Source organism: Chiloscyllium punctatum, chromosome 31, assembly GCF_047496795.1.
Source record: "Chiloscyllium punctatum isolate Juve2018m chromosome 31, sChiPun1.3, whole genome shotgun sequence".
Lineage (NCBI taxonomy): Eukaryota > Metazoa > Chordata > Chondrichthyes > Orectolobiformes > Hemiscylliidae > Chiloscyllium > Chiloscyllium punctatum.
Window position 1 is genome coordinate 55,992,651 of NC_092769.1, and position 26,434 is coordinate 56,019,084.

General features: G+C 43.9%; 1 long non-coding RNA gene across 1 annotated transcript in view; it reads left to right on the forward strand.

Annotated features, from left to right (window-relative positions):
* The first annotated feature begins 16,978 nt into the window (after nucleotides 1-16,978).
* LOC140456836 (uncharacterized) overlaps nucleotides 16,979-26,434 on the forward strand; it is a 45,396-nt gene continuing 35,940 nt past the window's right edge. The window contains exons 1-3 of the long non-coding RNA XR_011953173.1: nucleotides 16,979-17,030; nucleotides 20,009-20,081; nucleotides 23,204-23,290. This is a non-coding gene — a long non-coding RNA (uncharacterized lncRNA). The remainder of the gene's footprint in view (nucleotides 17,031-20,008; nucleotides 20,082-23,203; nucleotides 23,291-26,434) is intronic.

The window sequence follows — 26,434 nt, forward strand, 5'->3', positions numbered from 1 at the left end:
TCCATGTCTGTCTTTCTCCGTGACCTGATCAATGTGACACTGCGCATGCTCTGTATGGAAACCAAACTGCGCGTGCGTCTGAAGTCACGGTGAGTTTATAGAGAATATTCATATCTGCACAGGATCATGGGTGAAATATTAGTCATTAACAATTGCTCTGTCGAGTTACAGTCATTGAGATGATTAGTATGCAAATAGATTGTTTGGTCCAATTTAACCATACCAACCAGGTATGTGAATTACCAATCGTTCTGGGAGTTTGAAAATAAGTTTCTTACTCGAGTTGTGTAAACCGACCTGTGAATTATTCATGCCGCCCTATGAATTATTCTCAGCTCGTCCCCCTACACTATTGCAAAATCACCCATATGTTTATCTAAGGATTGTTTAAATCTCCCTAATGTACGTTATCAGATTTACATCTTAACTATTTCTTAAAAATCTCACATTAAGCCTCTCCCATGAATCAATGCTCCACTATGTAGTGAGAATGATCAATCCTGAAGCGTTCACTCCCCGAGAATGCTTTGGCCCCGCTCCTCACTCACTCTGGTTAGACGACCGGGCGTTGCACGGTCCTCCTGTTCCGCCCTTTCCTCCCAATTGCGGAGTTGATACAGGCGCGACTCAGCAGGCTAAGGGACAAGGGAAGTTAGAGTCGATGCCTTGTGATGTGGTGAAAATATCCCGAATCTTGGATCGAGAGGCCTGAGTTCATTTCACAGCTTGGGCAGGTGTGTGTAATAACGACTTTATTAAGAAAAAACAAGGGAAGGCAGGAACAGAGTAAAAACAATAGAACATGTAAACAATGTGGTAAAGCTCTCAATGCTCTGGTGATTTTAGTCTTTACCATGTGTTTCGGGGCCCCAGTGCATCCCAGTACAGACTGTGCCACTCCTCTTTGTGCACAGCCAGATACCACGATAGTGGGTCAAAGTGATGTGGTGAGGTACAGATTCTGGATTAGTGGTGCTGGAAGAGCACAGCAGTTCAGGCACCATCCGAGGAGCAGTAAAATCGACGTTTCGGGCCCAAACCCTTCATCAGGAATAAAGGCAGAGAGCCTGAAGCGTGGAGAGATAAGCTGGAGGAGGGTGGGGTTGGGGAGAACATAGCATAGAGTACAATAGGTGAGTGGGGGAGGGGGTGAAGGTGATCGGTCGGGAGCAGTCGGAGGATGGAGTGGATAGGTGGAAAAGAAGATAGGCAGGTAGGACAAGTCAGAACAAGTCACTGGGACAGTGCTGAGCTGGAAGTTTGGAACTGGGATGAGGTGGGGGATGGGGAAATGAGGAAACTGTTGAAGATTGCCCTCGGGTTGAAGTGTTGCAAGGCGGAAGATGAGGCGTTCTTCCTCCATGCGTCTGGTGGTGAGGGAGCAGCGGTGAAGGAGGCCAGGACCTTCATGTCCTTGGCAGAGTGGGAGAGAGAGTTGAAATGTTGGGCCATGGCAGTGGGGTTGATTGGTGTCAGTGTCCTGGAGATGTTCCCTAAAGTGCTCTGCTCGGAGGTATCCAGTCTCCCCAATGTAGAGGAGACCGCATTGGGAGCAACAGACACAATAAATGATATTACTAGATGTGCAGGTAAAACTTTGATGGAATTGGAAGGCTCCTTTAGGGCTTTGGATAGAGGTGAGAGAGGAGGTGTGGGTGCAGGTTTTGCAATTCCTGCAGTGGCATGGGAAGGAGCCAGGTTGGGAGGGTGGGTTGTGGGAGGTGTGGACCTGACCAGGTAGTCATGGAGGGAATGGTCTTTGCGGAAGTCAGAAAGGGGTGGGGAGGGAAATATATCCCTGGTGGTGGAGTCTGTTTGGAGGTGGCGGAAATGTCAGCGGATGATTTGGGTTATGCGAAGGTTAGTGGGGTGGAAGGTGAACACCAGGGGCGTTCTGTCCTTGTTACGTTTGGAGGGGTGGGGTCTGAGTGGGGAGGTGTGGGTTGTGGACGAGATGCATTGGAGGGCATCTTTAACCACGTGGGAAGGGAAATTGCGGTCTCTAAAGAAGGAGGCCACCTGGTGTGTTCTATGGTGGAACTGATCCTCCTGGGAGCAGATACGGCGGAGGCGGAGGAATTGGGAGTACGGGATGGCATTTTTGCAAGAGGTAGGGTGGGAAGAGATGTAATCCAGGTAGCTGTGGGAGTCGGTGGGTTTGTAAAAAATATCAGTGTCAAGTTGATCATCATTAATGGAGATGGAGAGGTCCACGAAGGGGAGGGTGGTGTCAGAGATAATCCAGGTAAATTTAAGGTTAGGGTGGAATGTGTTGGTGAAGTTGATGAATTGCTCAACCTCCTCGCGGGAGCACGAGGTGGCACCAATGCGGTCATCAATGTAGCGGAGGAAGAGGTGGGGAGTGGTGCCGGTGTAATTACAGAAGATCAACTGCTCTACGTAGCCAACAAAGAGACAGTCATAGCTGGGGCCCATACGTGTTCCCATGGCTACCCCTTTGGTCTGGAGGAAGTGGGAGGATTCAAAGGAGAAATTGTTACGGGTGAGGACCAGTTCGGCCAAATGAATGAGTGTCGGTGGAAGGGTACGACAGGTGACGTTGGGAGAGGAAAAAGTGGAGGGCTTGGAGGCCCTGTTCATCGCAGATGGAGGTGTAGAGGGATTGAATATCCATGGTGAAGATGAGGCGTTGGGGGCCCGGGTAACGGATGTCTTGGAGGAGGTGGAGGGCGTGGGTGGTGTCTCGAACGTATGTGGGGAGTTCCTGGACTGGGGGGATAGGACAGTGTCGTGGTAGGTAGAGATGAGTTCAGTGGGGCAGGAGCATGTTGAGACAATGTGTCGGCCAGGGTGATCAGGCTTATGGATCTTGGGAAGGAGGTAGAACCGGGCAGTGCAGGGTTCCCGGACTGTGAGGTTGGAAGCTGTGGGTGGGAGATCTCCTGAGGTGATGAGGTTCTGTATGGTCTGGGAGATGATGGTTTGGTGATGGGGGGGTGGGGTCATGGTCGAGGGGGCAGGAGGAAGAGGTGTCGTTTGGCTTCAGCCGTGTAAAGGTTAGTGTGCCAGACTACCACTGCGCCCCCTTTATCTGCTGGTTTGATGGTGAAGTTGGGATTAGAGCAGAGGGATTGGAGGGCTGCGTGTTGTGAGGGTGAGAGGTTGGAGTGGGGGAGGGGGGTAGACAGGTTGAGGCGGTTAATGTCCCGCCGGCAGTTGGAAATGAAGAGGTCGAGGGCAAGTAATAGGCCAGCGCGGGGTGTCCAGGTGGATGCAGTGTGTTGGACGTGGGCGAAGGGGTCCTCAGAAGGTGGGCAGGAGTCCTGATTGTGAAAGAAAGCTCGGAGACGGAGGCAACAGAAGAATTGTTGGACGTCACGGCGTGCATTAAATTCATTGATGCGTGGATGGAGGGGGATGAAGGTGAGGCCTTTGCTGAGAACTGATCGTTCATCCTCAATGAGGGGGAGGTCTGGAGGGATGGTGAAAACTCGGCACGGCTGGGATCTGGTGTGGGTGTGGAGCTGGGAGTGGGGGCGGAGCCTATAACTGGAGTGGGGGGAATGGAGGTGGAGTCATGAGCAGGGTTCCACCCCCATTTCCCCCACGCTGACGTCATCATCCTAGGAAAAATACTTCCATTGTCTACCTTTCTAATCCTCTAATCATCTTGTATGTCTCTATCAAATCCCCTCTCTCCTTATTCTTGCCAATGAGAAGAGTTTCAAGTCTCTCAGCTTTTCCTCACAAGACCTTCTCTCCAGACCACGCAATGTTCTGGTAAACCTCCTCTGCACCTTTTCCAATGTTTCCGGAAATATGGGCACCAGAATTGAACACAATATTCCAAGTGTGGCTGCACCAGCGTTTTGTATAGTTGCAGTATGGTATTTCAACTTCGGAACTCAATCCCTCCACGAATGAAACCTAACATACTGTTTGCCTTCTTAACAGCACTATCAACCTGGGTGGCAACTTTCAGAGATCTATGTACATGGACTCAAGGATTCCTCTGCACACCACACTACCAAGAATTTTTCCATTGACCCAGTATTCAGCCTTCTTGTTATTCTTCTCAAAGTGCATCACCTCACATTTAGTTGCATTGAACTCTATTTGCCACCTCTCAGCCCAATTCTGCAGTTTATCCAAGTCCCCTTGCAACCTGTAACATTCTTCCACACTGTCCACTAATTCACTGACTTTAGTGTCGTCTGCAAATTTCCGAATCCATTCACCTATACCTGCAGTGGTCCCAAAACAGATCCTGGTGGCACATGACTAGTAACTGGACTCATCATGTTCGCCTCATACGCGAAAGGTCCCCAGTTTGAAACTGGGGAGAAACTGCTTTGTTCTTCAACTGCAGCCTTTTACATGGACAAGAACGAAGCTTTCTTGCTTGCTTTCCCATCTGCAAATCTGCCTTCGAATTTGCTTGAACAAATCTGCTCTCGTCGTGAGGCTTGCTTCTATGCCTCTGCATTTTCTCCAACAGCCTACCATGTGGAACCTTGTCAAAGGCTTTACTTTTGTCCATGTATACCACGTCAAATATCCTACCCTCATCTACAAGCTTGGTGACCTTCTCAAAAAACTCAATGAGGTTTGAGACATGACGTGCCCTTGACAAAACCAAGTTGACTATCTGAAATCAAATCGTTGTTTGCCAGATGATTATAAATCTTATCTCTTATAATCCTTTCCTAAATCTTTCCTACAACAGAAGTAAGGCTCACTGGTCTATAATTACCTGGGTCATCTCTACTGCCCTTCTTGAACAAGGACACAACAGTTGCAATCTTCCAGTACTCTGGTACCAAATCTGCAGGCAATGACAACTCAAATATCCAAGCCACAGGCTATGCTACCTTCTCCCTAGCTTCCCAGAGAATCCTCGGATAAATCCCATCCAGCCCAGGGGACTTGTCTATTTTCACTCCTTCCAGCATTGATAATACCTCTTTGTAACTAAATTTGATAATTTCTAGTCTAATATCTCATACCTCATTCTCCTCCTCTCCAATATTCTCCTTTTCCTGAGTGAAAACCGATGAGAAATGTTCATTTAGTATCTCTCCGATCTCCACAGGGTCAACACTCATCTTCCCATTCTGTCTGTGATTGGCCCTATTCCTACCCTAATCATCTTTTTATTCCTCACATACCTATAGAAAGCTTTAGGGTTCTCCTTTATTCTATGTGTTAAAGACTGGTCATGTCCTCTCTTTGCTCTTTTTAACTCTCTCTTTAAATCCTTCTTAGCTGATCTGTAATTCTCCATCTCCTCATCTGAACCATCTTGCCTCATCAACACCTAAGCCTCCTTCTTCTTCGTAACAAGAGATGCAGTTTCCGCAGTAAACCAAGGTTCCCTTACCTTATCACTTCCTTCTGCCTGACAGGGACATACCTATCAAGGACACACAATATCTGTTCCTTAAACCAGCTCCACATTTCCATTGTCTGAATCCCCTGCATTTTGCTCCCCCATTCTGTGCATCTAATTCTTGCCTAATAGCACTATAATTGCCCTTGCCCCATCAATAACACTTGAACCGTGGCATGTACTTGTTCCTTTCCATCGCTAAACTAAACTTAACTGAATTATGATCACTCTTTCCAAAGTGCTCACCTACAACTAAATCAAACACCTCGTCCGGTTCTTGACCAAGCAACAGATCCAATGTGGCCTCCCCTCTTGTCGGCCCTTCAACATACTGTGTCAGGAAACCCTCCTGTACACGTTGGAAAAAAACCGATTCATCCAACGTATTAGAGTTATAGCATTTCCAGTCAATTTTGGGGAAGTTAAAGTCCCCCATAATGACCACCCTGTTACTTTCACTCCTATCCAGAATAATTTTGCTAATCCTCTCTTCCACCTCCCTGGAATTCTGCAGAGGCCTATTTTAAAAAAAAACTCCAAGCAGTGTGACCTCTTCTCTTCTGTTTCTAACCTCAGCCCACACTACCTCAGGAGACTAGTCCTCATCAAAAGTTCTCTCAGCCACCGTTATACACTCCTCGACTAACGTGACATGCAGAGCTTCAAACTCCATGAGACAGCCATACTCTCTGACAGACAGACTCAGTCTGGAACCTTCTCTGTCCTTAAGACCTTATGAACTGCCTGTGCTCCTCCATTTCCCCTTTGCACGTTCCCTTTCCAACCCATCCCACCTGCATCACTCCACGAATGGCGCTCTCAAGTGCAGAAGTCTGTAAAATACCCTCGCTAACCTTCTCTATCCTCCTTTAAGATGTATTTCAACATCATTCTCTTTATTCAACGTTTTGATCATCCATGAAGCACCTTAGGTGATTTGCCATTGTAAAAGATTCCATACAATGCAAGTAGTTGTTATTGCTGTACATTAGGAGAAACAGGAATGATGCATTCTAAAATTCTAACAAGAACGTCAATGACAGGTGTGGTGTGCAGGCTACCAAATAATTACATCACATTGGGATGGGCAATAAACAAAGAAATAACTATTGCCTGTAAAAATGTATGGCTATTATCATGGGTGATTTTAATCTACATGTAGTTTGGTTGAACCAGCTCAGTCAGGGTAGCCTTGAGTTTATTAAGTGTATCCATGATAGTTTTCTTGAACAGTATGAAATGGAACTGACAAGGGAGCAATCTATCCAGCATCTGGCCCTGTGCAATGAGACAGGGATAATGAATGACCTCAGAGTTAGGGATCTTCGTGAAAGAAGTGATCACTGTATGGTTGAATTTAGAATACATATGGAGAGTGTGAAGATAAAATCTAATACCTGGGTCCTGTGCTTCAACACAGGGAACTACAATAGAATAAGGGAGAACCTGGATAAAGTAGACTGGAAACAAAGATTTTATGGTGGGTCAGTTGATGAGCAGTGGAAGATTTTCAAAGGCACTTTACAAAGTGCTCAACAATGACATATTTCAGTGAAAAGGAAGGACTGGAAGAAAAGGCATACTCTGCGATGGGTATCTAAGGAAAATGATCAAATTGAAAGAGAAGGCATGCAAAGTGGCCAAAAACAGCCTGAAACTAGAACTGGGAAAACTTTAAAAGTCAACAGAAAGCCACAGAAGGGCTATAAAGAAATGTAAGATAGAACATGAGAAAAATAAACTAGCACAGACCATAAAGACAGATAGCAAAATTTTATATTGAATGAGAAAAGAGTGGCTAAAGTAAATGTTGGTCCTTTGGAAAATGAGAAGGAACATTTAATTATGGGATATCACAGTGGAGGAAACTAAAATCTTGCCAATAATTAGCAAAGAGACAAAGATAGGTGAGGATTTGGTAACCATCATTATTACGGAACAGCTAGTGTTGGACTGTTGGAGTTAATTGAGCTAATGACATAAAAGTCTTCTGACCCTGATGGAATACATCCCAGGGTGCTAAAGGAGCTGCCAGGAGAAATGGCAAATACACTGGCAGTAATTTTCCAAAATTCACTGGACTCTGTGGCAGTCCCAGCAGATTGGAAAGCAGCAAAAGTGATGCCACGTTTTTAAAAAGGTGGGCAAAAGGTGGGGAATTATACACAAGTTAGCTTATTCTCTGTAGTGGGAATGATGCTTCGGTCTATTATCAAGGAAGAAATAGCAGGGAATCTTAATAGAAATTGTCCCATTGGACAGACAGCATGGGTTCATGGAGGGCAGGTCTTGCTTCACAAATCTTTCGGAATTCTATGAAGCCATTTCGAGCAAGGTGGACAACGGGGACCCAGTGGATGCAGTGTACCTGGATTTCCAAAAGGCCTTCAGCAAGGTGCTGTGCAAGAGGCTGTGGCATAATATAAAGTTGCATTGCTTTCGGAGTAGAGTATTAGCATGGATAGAAGATTGGCTGACTAACAGGAAGCAAAGTGTGGGGATAAATCAGTACTATTCTGGCTGGCAATCAGTGACTAATAGTGTGCCTCAGGGATCAGTGTTGGGACTGCGATTATTTAGAATGGATACAGATGATTTGGAGTTGGCGACCACATGTAGGGTGTCAAAGTTTGCATATGACACTAAGATGAGAAGCAAAACAAAGTGTGTGGAGGACTGTGAAACTTTGCAGAGGAACATAGATACATTGAGTGAGTGGGCAATGGTCTGGCATTTGGAATAGAATGTTCATAAATGTAAAGTCCTACTGTTTGGTTGGAGTAACATTAAAAAAGGGATTATTACTTGAATTTTAAAAAGTTGCATCATTTGCTATGTAGGGGCACCACCTGAGTATCCTTGTGCATGAAGGTTGGTCACCAGGTACAACAAACAATTCAGAAAGCAAATGGAATTTTGGCCTTCATTGCTGAAGGGACCGTGTTTAAAAGCAGGAGTTATGTTCCAGCTGTATTGGGTGCTGGTGAGGCCACACCTGGAGTACTGCATGCAGTTTCTGTCTCCTTACTTGCTCAAGGATGTACCGGCACTAGAGGGGGTGCAGAGAAGTTTAACTAGGTTGATTCCGGAGTTGAGGGGGTTAGCTTAACAGAGACTGAGTAGATTGGGATTATATTCATTGGAAATCAGAAGAATGGGAAACATATAAAATAATGAATGGAGTGGATAAAATAGAAGTAGAGAGAGTGTTTCCACTGGTAGATGAAGCCAGGACAAGAGGGCATCACCAAAGGATGAGAGGAAGCAAATTTAGGACTGAATTGAGAAGGAACTTCTTGATCTCAATGGAATTCATTGCCCAGGGAAGTAGTTGATGCTAGTTCAATAAACGTTTTTAAAACTAAGGTAACTTTTTTTTAAAGAAATAACGAATTAATTAAGGAATATAGTGAGAACGTTGGTAAATGGTTCTGTGTCCACAAAATGATCAGCCATGATCTTAATGAATGGCAGAGCAAGCTCAAAGGGCAGGACGGCCTTCTCCTGTTCCTAGTTCTTTTGTTGTTATATTTTGCATTCCTCCCACACTCTTGACTTTCAGGTGCTGGTGTTGGATTAGGATGGACAAAATTAAAATTCACAGAACACCAGGTTTATTTGGAAGCACTCGCTTTGCAGCTTCTTCATCAGGTGGGTGTGTGATTTTTTAACTTTGTGTCTCACTCTTGGAACTGATTCAACAGCAAGAAAAGCCACGAAGCAGTGCGCATGCTCCAGGCAACAATGGGCCCATGGTGGTTGATGTCAGCGGAAGACCAATGGAAAGGCAGGGGCACAACTGGAGGACTTGGCGGGGCATTTGGTCCTCCAACCAATCAGAGTAAATGAGGGACGGAACGAGACTATACCACGTGATCATCCTCACAGTGGGCGTGGATGTGCGGGACGTGTGGATGGGGAACTGTTGGTAAGGAAAGAAATAAACATCAGGATGTTGGACGGAAATGGTGTTGGTATGGGCTGAGAGGTTTTACAAACATTTGGTGCACATCGGAAAATACAAATTTGAAACTTACAGTTCCGTTTTTGCAGTAAACTGGAATATAACCTCATTGTGTGATCGCCGCCATCTTTATTCGGGGCAAAGATTCACTGGACACGTGCGCGGCTGCCAGCTTTGTCGGGGGCAAAGTTCAGAGGTGTGTATGTGCAGCCCTCCCTGGTAGAGAGTCACAGGGCAGGATTTACACAGAGAACATTCAAACCCAGAGAAATGGATGGTTTTTTTTCTGGATTTGTTTCTTCATCCATTTAAATGATTTGGATGTAAATAGAGCCGGTACGGTTTGTAAGTTTGCAGATGACACCAAAACTGGAGGTTTGTGGACAGTGATAAAGGTAGTCTCAGAATACAATGGGATATTGATCAGATGGGCCAATGGGCTGCGGAGTGGCAGATAGGGTTTAATTTCGATAAATGTGAGGTGCTGCACTTTAGAAAAGCAAATCAGAGCAGGACTCATACTGAATTGTAAGATCTTTGAGAGTCTTGCTGAACAAAGAGACCTTGGAATGCATGTTCATAGTTCCTTGAAAGTCGAGTCACAGGTTGATAGGATAGTGAAGAAATTGTTTGTGATTCTTCCCTTTGTTGGTCAGAGCATTCAGGAAAGGAGCTGTACAGGACATTGGTTAGGCCACTTTTGGAATATTGTGTGCAATTCTGGTCTCCATCTTATCAGAATGAGGCACTGAAACATGGAAAGTTTAAGAACTAATTTTTAAGGATGTTGCCAGGGTTGGAGGATTTGAGTTGCAGGGAGAGGCATAATAGCCTGGGGCCATTTTCCCTGGAGTGTCATAGGCTGAGGTGTGATGTTGAAGAGGTTTATAAAATTGTGAGGGGCATGTATAGCGTAAATAGACAAGGTGTTTACCCTGGGGTGGTGGAGACCAGAACTAGAGGATTTAGATTTAGGGCGAGGGGGGAAAATTCAAAAGGAGCCTAAAGGGCAACCAAAATTGTAACATTTAAAAGGCATTTGAATAGGAAGGGTTCAGAGGGATGTCGGTCAAGTGCTGGCAAATGGGAATAGTTTCGGTTAGAATATCTGGTTTGCATAAATGGGTTGGACTGAAGAGTCTGTTTTTGTGCTAGACATCTCTGACTGTGGGATCATAAAAGTGAACACTACTCTGATTCACCTCTGGGCTCCTTGATGTCCACTTGTTCGTTATCTAGCTTCCTCAGTCTCACATGAGTGTCTTTTTGCCATATTTAATATTTTACTACTACGTTCACAGACCTTTTTGTAAATGGATTGTCCACTGCTGCCCAACTCCTGACCGTATGCTGCTCCATTATCAAATCCTTATTTTTTCCACAATATCTTTGACAGTCAAGAATTCGTTTTTCCAATAGTGAGTGGATTTTTCTTCCATTTCTGACAGTCAAATTCTGCACCATTTTCATTCCCTATAATTCATATTGCACACCCTGAAACATCATGTGTATTTCTCCTTCCACAGACACCAGTGATCATTGCCAAAGCCCTGTTGCCTGTGGAGAGGATGATGTTTGACTTCCTTATACAGCTGCAGTTTGAATGGTGAAAGCGCTCCCCAACGTGGTTGGGTAAGATACATTACAGGTTCTTCACTCAGCGATATCTGTACAAATCAACATGTTTTTAATTTCACAAAAATATTGAGAACTTTTGACATAAGGCCACAGCTGGAGAATATTATGTCCAGTGACCAAAACCATTGCCAAATAAGCAATTTTTCAGGAATGCCTTAAAGGAAGAAAGCAGATCTTAGAGGGTGGGAATTCCAGACCATGTTGCCTTGGAATCTATAGAAACAGTCACACAGCTGAACTCAAAAATAAACACATCATTGGGAGTCTAAACTAAAATGAGTTATTGAAATATGAAAGGGTGTGTGGTGCAGGAAGATAGGAATGATTACAACCAGGAATTCAGTCAAGGGTGTGAAAGTAAATTGTTGTCGCTTATAAATGGGAGCCTTTTGATGGATCAGCAAGTTCTGGTACAAGTGAGCAATTGGGCGGTAGAGTTTTCAATATTCTGGAGATTATAGGGAGGGTGATTGTGGGATGCTGACCAGGAGTGGGTTTAGATAATGAAATCTAGAGTCAACAAAAGGAATGAATGAGAGTTTCAGTAAATGAGCTGAGACTGTGGTGAGGTCAGGTCATATCACTGAAGTCGAAATAGTGGTCTTGGAGTGGGACTGGGCTGTCATCCTCACCTCACCTCTGGCATTCAGCTGTTTGTCAGTTTGTGAATCAAGTCTGGAACAAGATCAGGAACTGAGTGGCCCTGACAGAACCCAAACTGGGTGTCACAGAAGGTTATTGCTGAGCAGCTGCTTGACAGCACTGTTGATGACACCTTCCATCACTTCACTGCTGAGCGAGTGTCGACTGATGGAGGGAAATTGGCTGGGTTGGCTCTGTCCTGCGTTTTTGTGTTGAACATCCCTGGGAAATGTTCCACAATGTCAGTAGGTGCCAGTGCTGGTGCAGTAATTGTCTTGGTGGGCAGCAATTTCTGGAGCACAGCCATCAGTATTATTGCCACAATGTTGGTAGGGCTGACAGCCTTTACACTACTTCTCCATTTCTTGATCTGATTTAAAATAAGTTTTCAACCAAGTTGATTCACGTCTGTAATGTCAGGGACCAATGTAGAAGGCTCATCCACTTGACACTGCTGGCTGAAAATTGCTGCAAATGCTGTAGTCTTGTCTGTTGCATGGATGTGTGAGACCCCTCCATCAATAAAGGTGGGGATATCTGTGATGCTTCCTGCAGTGAGTTGTTTAGTTGCCCATCACCATTCCTGACTAGGTGTGGCAGAACTGCAGAGCTCAGATCTGATCCATTGGTTGTTGGATCACATAGTTCTATTTGGTGTTGCTAGTGCTGTTTGGCATGCAGGTTGGGTAGCTTCACCAGGTTGGCACCACATTTTTAGGTATGCCTGGTATTGCTCCTGGCATGCCCTGCGGAACTCTCCATTGAACTAGAGTTGATTCCCCTGGCTTGATGTTAATGGTTGAGTGGGAGATATACCAGGCCATGAGATTTCAGATTGGGCTGGAGTACAGTTCTGCTGCTGCTGTTGGCCCACAGTGAGACAGAAGTTGCAGGGTCAAGAGGGCTGATTGTGTTGTTATATTTTCCAGTGCCTTGGTAGATGTAATGTGGACCATCCAGTTTCATTCCTTTGTTGAGACTGTGCAGTGATTAATACAATGAGTGATTTGATGGGCCACTGTCAGGAATGCAACTTTTAAAAAAAGGTTTTGTGATTTACACATAAAAGAAATGAAACTATCATGGTATTCGAACAGATGAAAGACTCAACAGACAATCAAGGTATTTTTCAATGGATAATTTCAGTTACATCACACTAAAGTTTTGCTATAAATTCTGTACCTTAGAATTGTGCCCTCCACAATCACCTGATGAAGGAGCGGTGCTCCGAAAGCTAGTGTGCTTCCAATTAAACCTGTTGGACTATAACCTGGTGTTGTGTGATTATTAACTGAGAATATTACAGTACTACTAACAGGGCTGCATGTAAACAGGCTCAGTCCAGTTATATCAATACATTCGGAAGGACTTCCTCCAAGTTTGATGACGCAATATTCGTCAAAACATTCAACTTCAACCTGCAATGTTGTTATTAACAAAAGTTCAGGCTGACACAAAGCTGCCCACCCCACTGCAATGTGGTAACTGGGCTCGGCCCAGGAATTGGAACTGGGACATTTGTGGACTGTGATCTCAAAGGAAGCGAGCAAACACAATTCTGACAGATTAGTCCTCAAAGATGAGTAGCAAGTTTGAGACAAGGCAGGTGGTATGCCTTCTTGTACTTAGCTTAATTGTATTTCTTATTTACAGTTGTGTTTTGCAAAGTATAAAGAACTATGTTTTTTTTTCATGGTTGGGGAGTTTTATTCTCGTTGATCACAGTTGCTGCCTCTCGCTCCCCAAGTCAAATCATTGGATCAATAACAAAACAATAAACTGCAGGTGCTGGAGATCTGAACCCCAGAAACAAAGTTCTGGAGAATCTCAGCAGTTCTGAGGGCATCGGTGAAGAGAAAAATAACGTTACATTTCAATTTCAGTGACTCTTCGTCTGAACGGACAAATAGTCATGAGACTTGGAGCTTCCAATGTTTTATACCCCTCAGAGATGCTGCTGGACATGCGGTTCTCCAGCACTGTGCTTTCTATAGTGAACTTTATTTACAAAACAGATCGGAAAAATACTAATCTCCAAAAGTGAAAGGTTCAATGCAAACATGAGCATAGTTTCCACACTTGAGTTACACAAACACGTCTCAGTTTAAAAACAAGATTTAACTCAAAATAATATTCCATCTCAAAATTAGCCAAGTTACACCAGTAATAAAGCTCATCCACCCAATGAGGCACTTCAGTACAACATCCTGCAGTGTTGCACACAGCCACCTTTACCAAAGAATGATCACATGTCACAAAATTGAAGGCCAAGAGCATGTCTCTTTAAAGGAGCTGAAATCAAACTCTCAATTTTTGGAAGAACTTTTATTAAACCTGATTGAACATTTAAATCTCAGAGCATAATCTTTGTTTCTTTAAACAAAGTGTGTGGGAAACATCCCACATCTTGCTAAAGGTTCAGTTCAGTCTGATACATAGAGCCAAAGGTCAAGCAAACATCACACTTTCCATTCATTTCTACAAAGGGCTGACATCACATTTCTTCAGGATTTAAAGTATTTTATAAATTGTTTGTAAAATCATTTGTCACATGATAGAACTGGACAATAAATGTCATTGTATGCAATAAGAGTGAAGCCTGTGAGAGCAGATTTATCTTTGGAGGGCAGTGTGTGTGCTTTCTAAGTTCTGGGAGCACTTTGGGAGACTGCTCCCAGATGGTGATAGTGAGCATATCTGGAATGCACTGTTTAGATTTGGGAATCCATGGGAGACAATCTGTGGTTTCACTAATACTTGGCTTGCATTGTTGGTGTACAGTAAGCAATCCATAAAGTTACTTATGTATTGTTGTTGACTACCTGAATGGTATTCAAATCTGCCAGGTTGCCTTCAATAGTGTAAATGCATCTATTGTAAATGTTTGGAATATTCCAGAACTGCCCAATGCTTGGCAAATTCAGGGGGGACAAAAAAATCACATTAAGTAATTTGAAATTCAGAATCCAAGAGGACGTAACCACTGAAGTATTCAATTCAAATAGTTAAATGGAGTGCTCACATTTAAAATACCTGTTATCCATAGGAATGGATGGACTGACAGAATTGGGACCAAATTCCTAGCTGGGGCATGTGAAATGTGCTTTGATAAAGTCACCTGCATTTGCCAACCATAATTTGGCAAGCTCGGAAATTTAAAAAAACAATACGAGCTTCATTGCTGCTCCAGTCGGGTCACAAGCTCTGTGAAAAAAAAACAATGTTCAGGTTTATTGCATACACTCTGAAACACATGTTCCTTCTACAGATCCTGCAAGTTTCCCCAATGAGCAAAGCAAGTCAGGCAGCATCCAAGAAGCAGGAGAGTTGATGTTTCGGGCATAAGTCCTTCATCAGGAATCACAGGTTTCAGAAAAATTACTGGCATAGACTTATGCCAATACATATGTAGAAGGGTCAGAGCATGTTACTATCAGATTAGAGACTAATTTCAGATTTCGTACCTTTCAGTGCAACATTTCAGTATGATATTTACATATGTACCTTAAAGAGAAGTTGTCTAAAATTACAAGCTCTAGATGATTATAGAATTAAACCTGGAAATAAAACTGGTGAACAAGAATGGCAAAGTGAAGTCCCATCAGTATCGCCTTGGGCAGTGTCAAGTAAGAATTTGAGAGCAGAGTTGCCACTTTGGTGTAACCTGCAGTCTGGCCAAATTGCAGCAAAAATCTGTTCAATTTTATCTGCAAACTATTGAATGCAAGATCCTCCTTGCACAATAATGAGGTAGCATTTTGGAATGTTATTTTAAAAATATATTATTTTCAAAGTTACTCACATTTAAGAGTGATCACTTGGTGCTGTCTGCATAACACAGTACGAAAAGGAATTTACAAAAAAAAACATTATAACCCAAATTCAGAGTCATTAATTCATTGATATTGCATGGGTCCAGCATTTATAAGTAATCAATTTTTAAAAATAAATAGATATATTTACTAACTATATTGGAGTACAGTCAAGTTTCTGACTGAAGTGACAGGATTGGACAGAGTCCACATGGATTTAAGAGAGGGGAATCATTCTTAGCAAATGTACTGAAAGAATCTACAGAGTCGAATATTAAAGAAAGAAATTGCAGGACATTTAGAAAAGCTTATCATTAAACATGGTAGACTGGGTTTTGTGAACAAGAAACTATATTTGACAAATTTACGACAGTTCATTGAGATAACAAGCAGGGCTGATAAAGGGCAATCCAATGATGCTCTGTATTTGGATTTTAAAAATGTAAATGATGAGGTGCTACCTAAAAGTTAATTGCACAATTTAGGAGCTCATGGTATCGGGGTAATGTATTAGTATGGACTGAGGATTGGTTAACCACACTGGCTGTTGCTGAGTCCTCACTTGGAGTACTGTATACAATGTTAGCTCCCATATTTAATAAAGGATAAACTAACATCGGAGACCATTCAAAAAAGATTCACTTAGCTGCTTTGAGGACAAAAGGGTTGACCTATCAAGAATAGATAAGCAGGGGTGATCTTATGGAAACAAGATTCTGAGGAGCTTGACAGGGTAGATGTTGACTAGATCTTCTAGCACCAGTGAAGTCTCAAACCAGGGGACATTACATAAGGGAACATTCATTTTAGAAAAAGTAAAGATTTTTTTTTCCTCAGTGAATGACTAGAATTTTCTCGCCCAAACAATTGTGAAAGTTAAATGTAGGAAGGGAATGGTTGGGTTATTCTTTGGAGGGTTGTTCTGGCTTGTTGGGCTGAAGGGCCTGTTTCCACATAGAATTATAGATTCCCGACTATCTCAAATTATTTTAAAAGAGGGCAGACAGATTTTTGAAATATTGAGCAGTTGAGGGGCTATGCGGATCAAGCATAAAAGAGGTGTTGAGGTCTGGGTTGGCCAAGCCATGATCTGATAGAATGGGGGAACAAGCTGAAGGCGATGAATGCCCCACTCCTGCTCCGATTCCTTGAGGCTCCGTTTCATGATTTTTTTGTTTCCAAAGAAGAGTGTGATACAATGTGCTAAAGATCTCAGATGTTGTGAAAAGCAGTGAAAATGGGATGTTTATGTACTGATTCAATCACAGCTATACAGTCATGAGTAGGAAGGCAACTCCCTCCATGAATAAAGGAAATCTACTGCAGAGCTCACACAAAGGGATCCTTCCCCTCAGTAAACTCTCCCATCACATTACCCAGCATATCAGCTAAAACAGGACGCACTGCGCATGCTCTAGCCAACAAAGTGACCCGCGGGTGATTGATGTCAGCACCGGACCAATGAAAGGTCGGTGGGCGGATGTGGAGGACCTAGCCGGAGGTTGATCCTCCAACCAATCAAAGTAAATGAAGGGCGGAGCTAAACTAAACCATGCGATCACCCTCGCGCGTGCGCAGAGTCGATGCAATGAATGTTCGGGAAGTTATGGAGAGAAAGGATACGGTGAGGAAAGAAATAAACAGGGAAACGGGAGAAAAACTGTGTTGCTATGAGCGGAGAGGTTTTACAAACAAATTGTGCACGTCGGAAAACACAAATTTGAACGTCCCAGTCCCGTGTTTGCAGTAAATGGGGAATTGCCTCAGCGCGGCTGCGTGAGCGCCGCCATCTTTATTCGGGACAACGATTCACTGGACACGTGCGGAGCCGCCATCTTTGTAGGGGGCAAGGTGCAGCCAGGCGCATGTGCAGCATTTCTCTCGTATCGCGTCATTGTGATCATTGCAGCCAATACTGCTCTGATTCACCTCTGGGCTCCCTCATGACCACTTTGTCAATATATAGCTTCCTCAGTCTCAGTCTGTATTTTTGGTCTGTTTACTACTGTATTATTACTTTTATAGACCCTTTGTAAATGAGTTTTTCACTGTGGCCCAGCCCCTGACCATGTACTGCTCTATTATCAGATTACTTTTTTCTTGAATATTTTTGACAGTCAAGAATTCTTTTTTCCAACAAGCAAGTGTATTTTCCTTCCATTTCTGACTATCAAATACTACACCATTTTCATTCCCTGTAATCGATTTTGTACTCCCTGAAACATCAACTGTGTTTCTCCTTCCACAGATACCAGTGATTAATGCCAAAGCCCTGCTGCCTGTGGAGAGGGTGATGTTTGACTTTCTTGTACAGCTGCAGTTTGTGTGGTGAAGGTACTCCCACAATGTAGTTGGGTAAGAGACATTACAAAGTATTCATTCAGCAACAGTGATGATTTGAAAATAATGTCCAAATCAACAACAGTTTGTATTTCTATTATCATGCTTATAATTTCACAAAAATACTATTGAGAACTTTAGACATAAGGCCAGAGATGGAGATATTAGGTCAGGTGACCAAAAGCATTGCCAAAAAGCAGGTTTTGAGGGATGTCTTAAAGGTGGAAAGCAGACCTGAGAGGTTTTGGCTGCGAATTTCAAACCATGCTGCTTCAGCAAGTGTACAAACAGCCACACAGGTGAACTAATGAATTAACAAATGGTTGGGAGTCTCGAAGAAAATGGGTTGTCGAGGTCTCAGTGTGTGTGGTGCAGGGAGCTAGGGATTATCACAGCCAGGAATTAAATCAAGTGTGAGAATTTTAAATTGAGGGATATTGGCCAGGTGCTGGCAGGTGAGACTAGATTGGGTTGGGGTATCTGGTCGGCATGGACGGGTTGGACGGAAGGGTCTGTTTCCTTGCTGTACATCTTTATGGCTGTATGCTGTTGATTCTAATTAGGAGCCTTTTGATGAATCAACAAGCAGAGATTTAGACTTTCTTGAGATTACAGGGAGGTTGAATGTGGGAAGCTGGCCCTGTGTGTGTTTGGAAAATGAAGTCTGGAGATAACACACAACGGATGAGAGAAAATGAGCTGAAAATCAGCTAGAATTAGTGATCTTGGAGTGGGACTGAGTTGTCACACTCACTTCACCTCTGGGATTCAGCTGGTTGCCAGATTGTGAATCAGGCGGTTATACAATCGGGAGCTGAGTGGCCCTGGTGGAGCCTAAAATGAGTGTCACTCAGCTGACTGTTGCTGAGCAGCTGCTGCTTGGTAGCCCTGTTGATGACATCTTCCATCACTTTACTGCTGATCTGTTCCATTGGATGTTGGATCATTTAGCTCTGTTGCTTGCTGCTGATACTGTTTGATATGCAGGTAGTTCTGTTTGGTAGCTGTTGGCATTTCATTTATAAGTCTGCCTGGTGCTGCTCATGGCATGCCCTCCTTTACTGTCCATTGTGATGGGTGAGAGCAGGATTTACAAACCCATGAGATTACAGATTGTGCTGGAGTACAGTTCTGCTGCTGTTGATGTCCCACAGTGCCTCAGAGATACCCAGTTTGAGATCCTACATCTCTTCGAAGTCTGTCCCATTTAGAACGGTGATAGTGTCACTCAACACAATGGAGGTTTTTCTCAACTTTAAGGCAAGACTTTGTCTCCAAAAGGAATGTGTGATGGTCGCTCTTACCGATACTGTCATGGCCAGATGGATCTGCCGCTAGTCAATTCATAACAATGAGATCAAGTATGTTTTACACTCTTGTTGGTTCCCTCACCACCTGCTGCAGACTCAGTTGAGCAGCTATACCCTTTCGGACCTGGCCAGCTCAGTCAGTAATTCTGTTGCAGAGCAAGTCTCGATCATGGACATTGAAATCCTGTACCCAGAGTACGTTTGACACCATTTTACTTCCTCAGTGCTTCCTCCAAGTGTTGTTCAACATGAAGGAGAACTGATCCATCAGCCAAGGGTGGACGGTACGTGGTAATCAGCAGGAGCCATGAGACCTACTGGTCTCTGGAGCCAATGCTGTGTACTCCCAGGGCAAATTCTCCCTGTCTGTACACCACTGTGCCACCATCTCTGCCTGGTCTGTCCTGCCGGTGGGACAGGACATATCCAGAGATTTCAGGAGAAAGTGAAGACAGCAGATGCTGGAGATCAGAGTCAATGGTCTGGTGCTGGAAAAGCACAGCAGGTCAGGCTGATGAAGGGTTTAGGCTTGAAACGTCAATTCTCCTGCTCCTCGATGCTGCCTGACTGTTGTGCTTTTCCAGCACCACACTCTCGATATCTAGGGATGGTGATGGTGGTGTCTGGTCATTGTTTGTTCCGTGAGTATGACTATGTCAGGCTGTTCCTTGACTAGTCTGTGAGACAGCTCGCCACGTTTTGGCACCAAAACCGTATGTTAGTGAGGAGGACGTTGCACCATCGAGGGGGCTGATTCTGTGGTTGTAATTTCTGGTGCCTTGTTAGTTGCCAACTGGTCCATCCAGTTTCATTCCTGTGTTGAGACTTTGCAGTGATTAGTACAGTGAGTAGCTGGCTGGGCCACTGTCAGGTTGGCAGGATTTTTTTCGCCATTGACAATGGTTTCATGGAGTTCAGATTCCTAATACGTTGTTTTTTTTCTTGAATTCAGATTCCACCATCTGCCAAGATGGGATTCGAATCAGGACTTCAGCCGTTTGTTTTAATATTCTGGATAAAATCAGGTTTGTTCACTCATTTCTTTGTAAAACACTGTCCATCATCCTGTCTCCTCCATCCTCCCCTCCAACAACGAGTGAGGAGCACATGGAGTTTCTCTGTCACTAAGACTGAGATAATCCGATCTGCTGTTTCTCTCCCTCCCACTAGCCCACTGAGCCAAACTGCCTCACGTGGTGTTCCTGGTTTTTGTCCCAACTTACATCTTTCTCCAGTCTCTTGTCAAGCCTTATCAGAGCTCACCTTGACCCTTTACCCTAATCTCGCTAAACTCACTTTCCAACTCTCTTTCCTCCGCTGCCGCCTCATCACTCCCCCTCGCCAATTCATCGATATTGTTCCTTGTTCTGTCTGTTGGTCTTTTCTGGTTATGTCCTTCTCTCCCATTCTGTGAAAAACTAATATTTGACCTCACCGTTGTTGGAAAATCCTGCTCCATCTCCATTCTCCCTTTCCTTTCTGAATTCCTTGCATTTGCTGTCCCTCAACGATCTATCCTTGGTCTCTCCTGTATCTCACGTACATAGTGCCAGGAGGTGATATCATCCAAAAACGCCGTGTTAGGTTTCACATGTACACTGACGATGCCCAGCTCTCCCTCCCCATCATCCCTCTCCATTACTCCACTGTTACTCAGTTATCAATCTGCTTATCACATTCCCACTACTCAATTAGCTGCAATTTCAGCCAATGAAACATTGTCATGGTTAAACCTATTGCCTTACCTTTACCTTTCTGCTGAGCCCCTCCCTCCCACTGGGAACTCTCTGAGGCAGAACAACACTCTTCACAATATTGCTGTTATATCTGACCCCAAGGTGACCTTCTGATCAGACATCCACACAATCACAACACCAGGAATTCCAGTCTCTTAAACGTTGCTTTTCTCCACCTAACCCCAGCTCTATTGCTACTGAAACCCCTTACCCGCATCTGTGTCACCTTAAACTTGAATGCAAAACAGAACCCTTGATTCCGTGACTCATAATCTGGTTTCAGACTCCCCTCTCAGTATTTACCCTCAGACACATCCTCTCAGTATTTATCCTGTCAAACCCCTTAAGAATCCCATCTGTCTCAATGTGATCACCTCTCTTTCTCCAAAATCCAGTGAGTAGAGTCCCAACCTTTTCAGCCTTTATTTAAACGATAATCCCTCCAAACCAGGGATCATCTCATTGAATCTTCCCTGAAATGCCCCCAATAAAGTGACACATTTCCTTATCTCAAGGGACCAAAACTGCTCTCATTACTGCAGATATGGTGGTCTCACCAGCACTCCTACACGTTACTCTCAGGTAGAGACTCCAAACTCTAATACTGAAAACATTTGAAACAAACATTCGATTCCCCTTCCTGATTCCCTGTTGTAACTGTGTGGTAGCTTTCTGTGTTTCCTGAACAATTACCCCTGGTCCCTTTGTGGTGCAGCTTTCTACAGTTTCCACCATTTAAATAGTACTTTGTTCTTTTATTATCTCCTCCAAAATGAGCAACTTCCCATTTTCCCCAGTTACACCCCATCTGACAACTTGTTGCCCCCTTCTCCTGTGCATCTCTCTCTTTTCATAATCCTCTTAGACCTTTACAGTTATGCCTTTTCTAGGAGATATCCCCCCTTCCCATTCTTTCAAACATTTATTGGGAGCACTGGGCAGTGGGAAGCAGACAGTGTTACTATCTTTTTAGGGATACGCTTTGGAGTGATTGAGAGGATCTTCCTACCCATTGGTCAGGATGGAGACAACGTGCCCATCGTTAGGCATTAGCCTTTCACACCCGTGTCTTATTGATGAGGCAGAGCGGCAGCACGGAATGAAAGAAAAGTCAGTAATTCTTGTTCCCCATATCTCACTGACGCTTGGATCATTTTCTCCAATGTGTCAAAGAACAGCTGTGTTCAGTCACATGAGATCTCAAGTTGGAATCTCCTAGAAACCCATAGATTTCCCTTTGAGTTGACTGCTGATGTCCTCAAGGGTAATATATACAGTAATCCTGGGCCACGAGGAGGGGATGCTGTGAGTTTCTAACTTGAACTGATAGTGACAGATTTTATATACTTGTATTACAGGATATTATAGGTGGACATTCAGATGGTAATCTCAGTAAATATTCTGCTAAACTCTGATTGAATTACTCAGTATGTCAGGATCTGGATATTCGCATTGTGTGTGTGAGTATTGTGTTCCAGATCAATCCCATTTGCTGCTTAAAAATTCTCCTTTGAATCATCGCATTCTCTCAAAAGGTCTCCCCAAACCTTCAATGTGTCATGTAATCCTTTTATGATGACCTGATGAGTGTAAGGTTTATTACTCGAATGTGTAATTTTTGTATAAGGATGTCTCAGAGAGGGAGCAGAATATTCTTAAAGGGGAGAATAACCATTTTGAGGGGAGGCTGTTGTTTATTGGTATCAATGACATAGGAATAGAAGAGTTCACATTATTGGATCATTGGAATCTCTTGTGGGGTAGAATTGACCTCCATCAGAAGGATGGATTGTACTGGCACTGGAAGGGAACAGTTGCTAATGCTATTCAGGAGGCATTAAACCAGTGAAGGAATGTGGGTAAACCCAGAGAGAGAGTGAGGGAAGAGTTAAGTCTGACGCTAGTACAGTTCAGACGTCAAACAGTCAAGGCAGACAAGGGCAAGGCACAGATTGAGCAGTTACACTGCATTTATTTCAATGCAGGAGGCCCGATAGGTCGGGCAGAGGAGCTCAGGGTATGGTTTTGAACATCGCACTGGGATATTATAGCAATTACAGAGGCATGACTTAATGATGGATAGGACCAGCAGCTTAATGTTACAGTGTATAGATGCTATAGCAAAGATAGAAAGGCGGCAACAGAGCAGGGGGAGAGGTATTTTTGATAAGGGATAACGTTACAGCTGGGCTTCAAGAGGGTATTCCTGGGAGTACATCCAGGCAGGTTATACAGGTGGAACTGAGAAATAATAAAGGGATGATCTCCTTATTGGGATGGTACTATTGACCGCCCCCCACTTCCCCAATAGTCAGCAGGGAGTTGAGAAGCAAATTTACTAAGAGATCACTTATCTGTAAGAACAGTATGGTTGTGTACAAGACTTGACCTTCTTTGTTTTTCATTCACAGGATGAGGGTGTCACTGGCTGGGCTCAAAAGGCAGTAAAGAGTCAACTACATTGCTGTGGGTCTGGAGTCACATGTAGGCCAGACCAGGTAAGGATGGCAGATTCCTTCCCTGAAGGATATTAGTGAATCTGATGAGGTTTTTTTTCGCAATAATCAACAATGGATTCATGGTCTTTAATAGATACTTAATTCCAAATTTTTATTGAACTCACATTCCACTGTCTGCTGTGACGGGATCCAAACCCTGGGCCCCAGAACGTTATCTGGGTGTCTGGGTTATCCATCTAGTGATAATCTCACTTGGCCATTTGGCGGGGTGAGTGACTGAGGTATCCGTGGGGCAGCACATCAGCACCAAAGATCCCATGGTCTCTGTGGAAGATAGAAAGGCCTGGGGAGGGAGATATATCCCTAGTGGTGGGGTCTGACTGTAGGTAGCGGACATAGCAGAGGTTAATGGAGATTAGTGGGTGGTAGGTGAGGACCGGGGGATTATATTCTTATTGTGGTTGGAGGGTGAGGGGAAGGCAGAGGTACAGAAAGTGGAGGATATGCGTTGGAGTGCATTGTTGATCAAGTAAGAGAGAAATCCGGTCCTTGAAAGAGGAAACTTTCTTGGATGTCCTGGAGTGGAATTGCTTCTCCTGGGAGCAGATATGGCAGAGGCAGAGGAATTGGGAGTACAGGATCACGTTTTTACAGGAATATACTCGAGGGTAATCAGGAGTGCAAAAAGGGGACTTGAAATATCTCTAGGAAATAGTTTAAGGAGAATCCAAAGAGATTCTACAAATACATTAAGGACAAAATAATAACCAGACAGAGAATAGGACCCCTTAAAGATCAACAAGGCCATCTATGGAACAACAGGAGGTGGGAGAAATACTATGCTATTCTATTCTAGAGAGTTTGGAGAAATAAATAGTGATAACTTGAAAAGTGTCTATATTACAGAGGAGGAAGTACTAGATGTCTTAAACAGTAGCAAGGTGGATACATTCCTGGGACCTGATCAGGTGTCTCCCAGAAATTTGTGGAAAGCTAGGAAGGTGATGGCAGTGCCCCTCCCTGAGGTAATTATATCATTGTTTGTGACAGGTGAGGTGCTGGAAGATGGGTGCCATTATTTAAAAAAGGTGGTAAGGAAAGGCCAGGGAACAAGAGAACAGTCAACCTAATGTCAGTGGTAGGTAAGTTGTTGGAAGGGATTCTGAGGGACAGGATTTACATGTATTTGGAAAGACAAGGATTGATTAGGGATAGTTAACATGGCCTTGTATGTGGGAAATTCTCTGTCTCTAATTTGATTGAGTTTTTTTTTTGAAGATGTGACAAAGATGATTGATGAAGGCAGACTGTGGACGTTGTCTATATGGACACTGAACGATGTTCCACAAAGCAGACTGGTTAGCAAGGTTAGATAACATGAAATGTTGGGAGAACTAGCCATTTGGATACAAAACTGGCTTGAAGGTAGGAGGTAGAGGGTGGTGATGGAGGGTTGCTTTGCGGACTGGAGGCCTGTGAGCAGCATTGTCCTGCTGGAATGGATATTGGGTTCTTAAATAAATGACTTGGATGTGAATATATGAGATATGGTCAGTGGGTTTACAGGAGACACCAAAATTGGAGGTGTAGTGGACAATGAAGAAGGTTAGTTCAGAATGCAACAGTATCTTGACCAGATGGGCCTTTGGAGTGAGGAATGGCAGACTGGGTTCAATTTAGACAAATGTAAGCTGTTGGATTTTGGAAAGGCAAATCAGAGCAGGACTTGTACACTTAATGGTAAAGTCCTTGGGAATGTTGCTGAACATAGAGACCATGGAGTGCAGGTTCATTGTTCCTTGAAAGTAGAGTTGCAGGTAGTCAGACTGTGAAGGTGGTGTTTGGTACGCTTATATTTATTGGTCAATGCATTGAGTACAGAAGCTGGGACATCAAATTGTGGCTGGACAGGACATTGATTAAGCCATTTCAGGAATTCTGTTTTAATATCCTATTAAATGAAATGAGGTTTTTTGATAGGCCCTGGGATATGGCCCCTCCTGTATCTCACCGACATACTGCCAGGAGGTGGCATTGTGCAAAAGTATCATGTTGGGTTTCACATGTACACTGACGATGCCCAACTCTCCCTCCCCATCATCCCTCTCCATTACTCCACTGTTACTCAGTTATCAAACTGCTTACCACATTCCCACTACTCAATTAGGTGCAGTTTCCTCCAATGAAACATTGTAATGGTTTAACCCGTTGCCGGACAAATTCCTTTCCCTAACTGCTGAGCCTCTCCCTCTCACTGGGAACTATGCAGCAGAACTGGACACTTCACAATACTGCTGTTATATCTGACGTGAAGCTGACCTTCTGATTAGACATCCACACAATCCCAAACACCAGGAATTCCAAACCGTTACTTATCTCCTCTTCACCCTAGCTCCATTGCTACTGAAACTCCTTACCCGTATCTGTGTTGCCTTAAACTTGAAGAATCCAAAGCAGAACCCTTGATTCTGTGACTGGCTCAGAATCTGGTTTCAGACTCCCCTCTCAGTAATTACTTTCAAACACATCAGTATTTATTCTGTCAAACCCCTTAAGAATCTGGTGGTGCGGTCTGATTGTAGGTGGTGGAAATGGCAGAGGATGATGTGTTGTATCTGGGTGGAAGGTAAGGACTTGGTGGGGGGGAGTTCTATCCTTGTTGCAGTTGGAGGTGTGGGTTTCAAAGGCAGAGGTGCAGGAGGTGGAGGAGATACATTGGATGGTATTGACCACTTGGGAGGGGAAATTGCAGTCCTTGAAATACGGGGCCATTTGGTATGTTCTGGCCTCACTGGAACACAGCAGTAAACATGAGATAGAGATGTTGGCCAGGGAACAGGTCGTGTGTTAAAGTGGCAGGCAGCTGGAAGCTCGGGGTCTATTTTTGCAGCAGACATAGATCATCAGTCGCCATTTCCGCCACCTCCACTGAGATGCTGCCAGACACAGGTTCCTGTCCCCTCCATTAACAGCTAGATCGTAATCCACTCCTTTGTCTTTCCAAATGTTCCAGTCTCTCTTTGGGTTCTGTCCCTCCCTGTTATTTACACTTGAACCCCTACCTCCTGCAATACAAAGATCTGCAGGTTAGTTGAATTGGCCAAGCTAAATTTCCCATAATGCTCAGGGATGTGTAGGTTAGGTGCGTTAGTCAGGAGAAATGTAGAGTAATAGGGTAGGGGA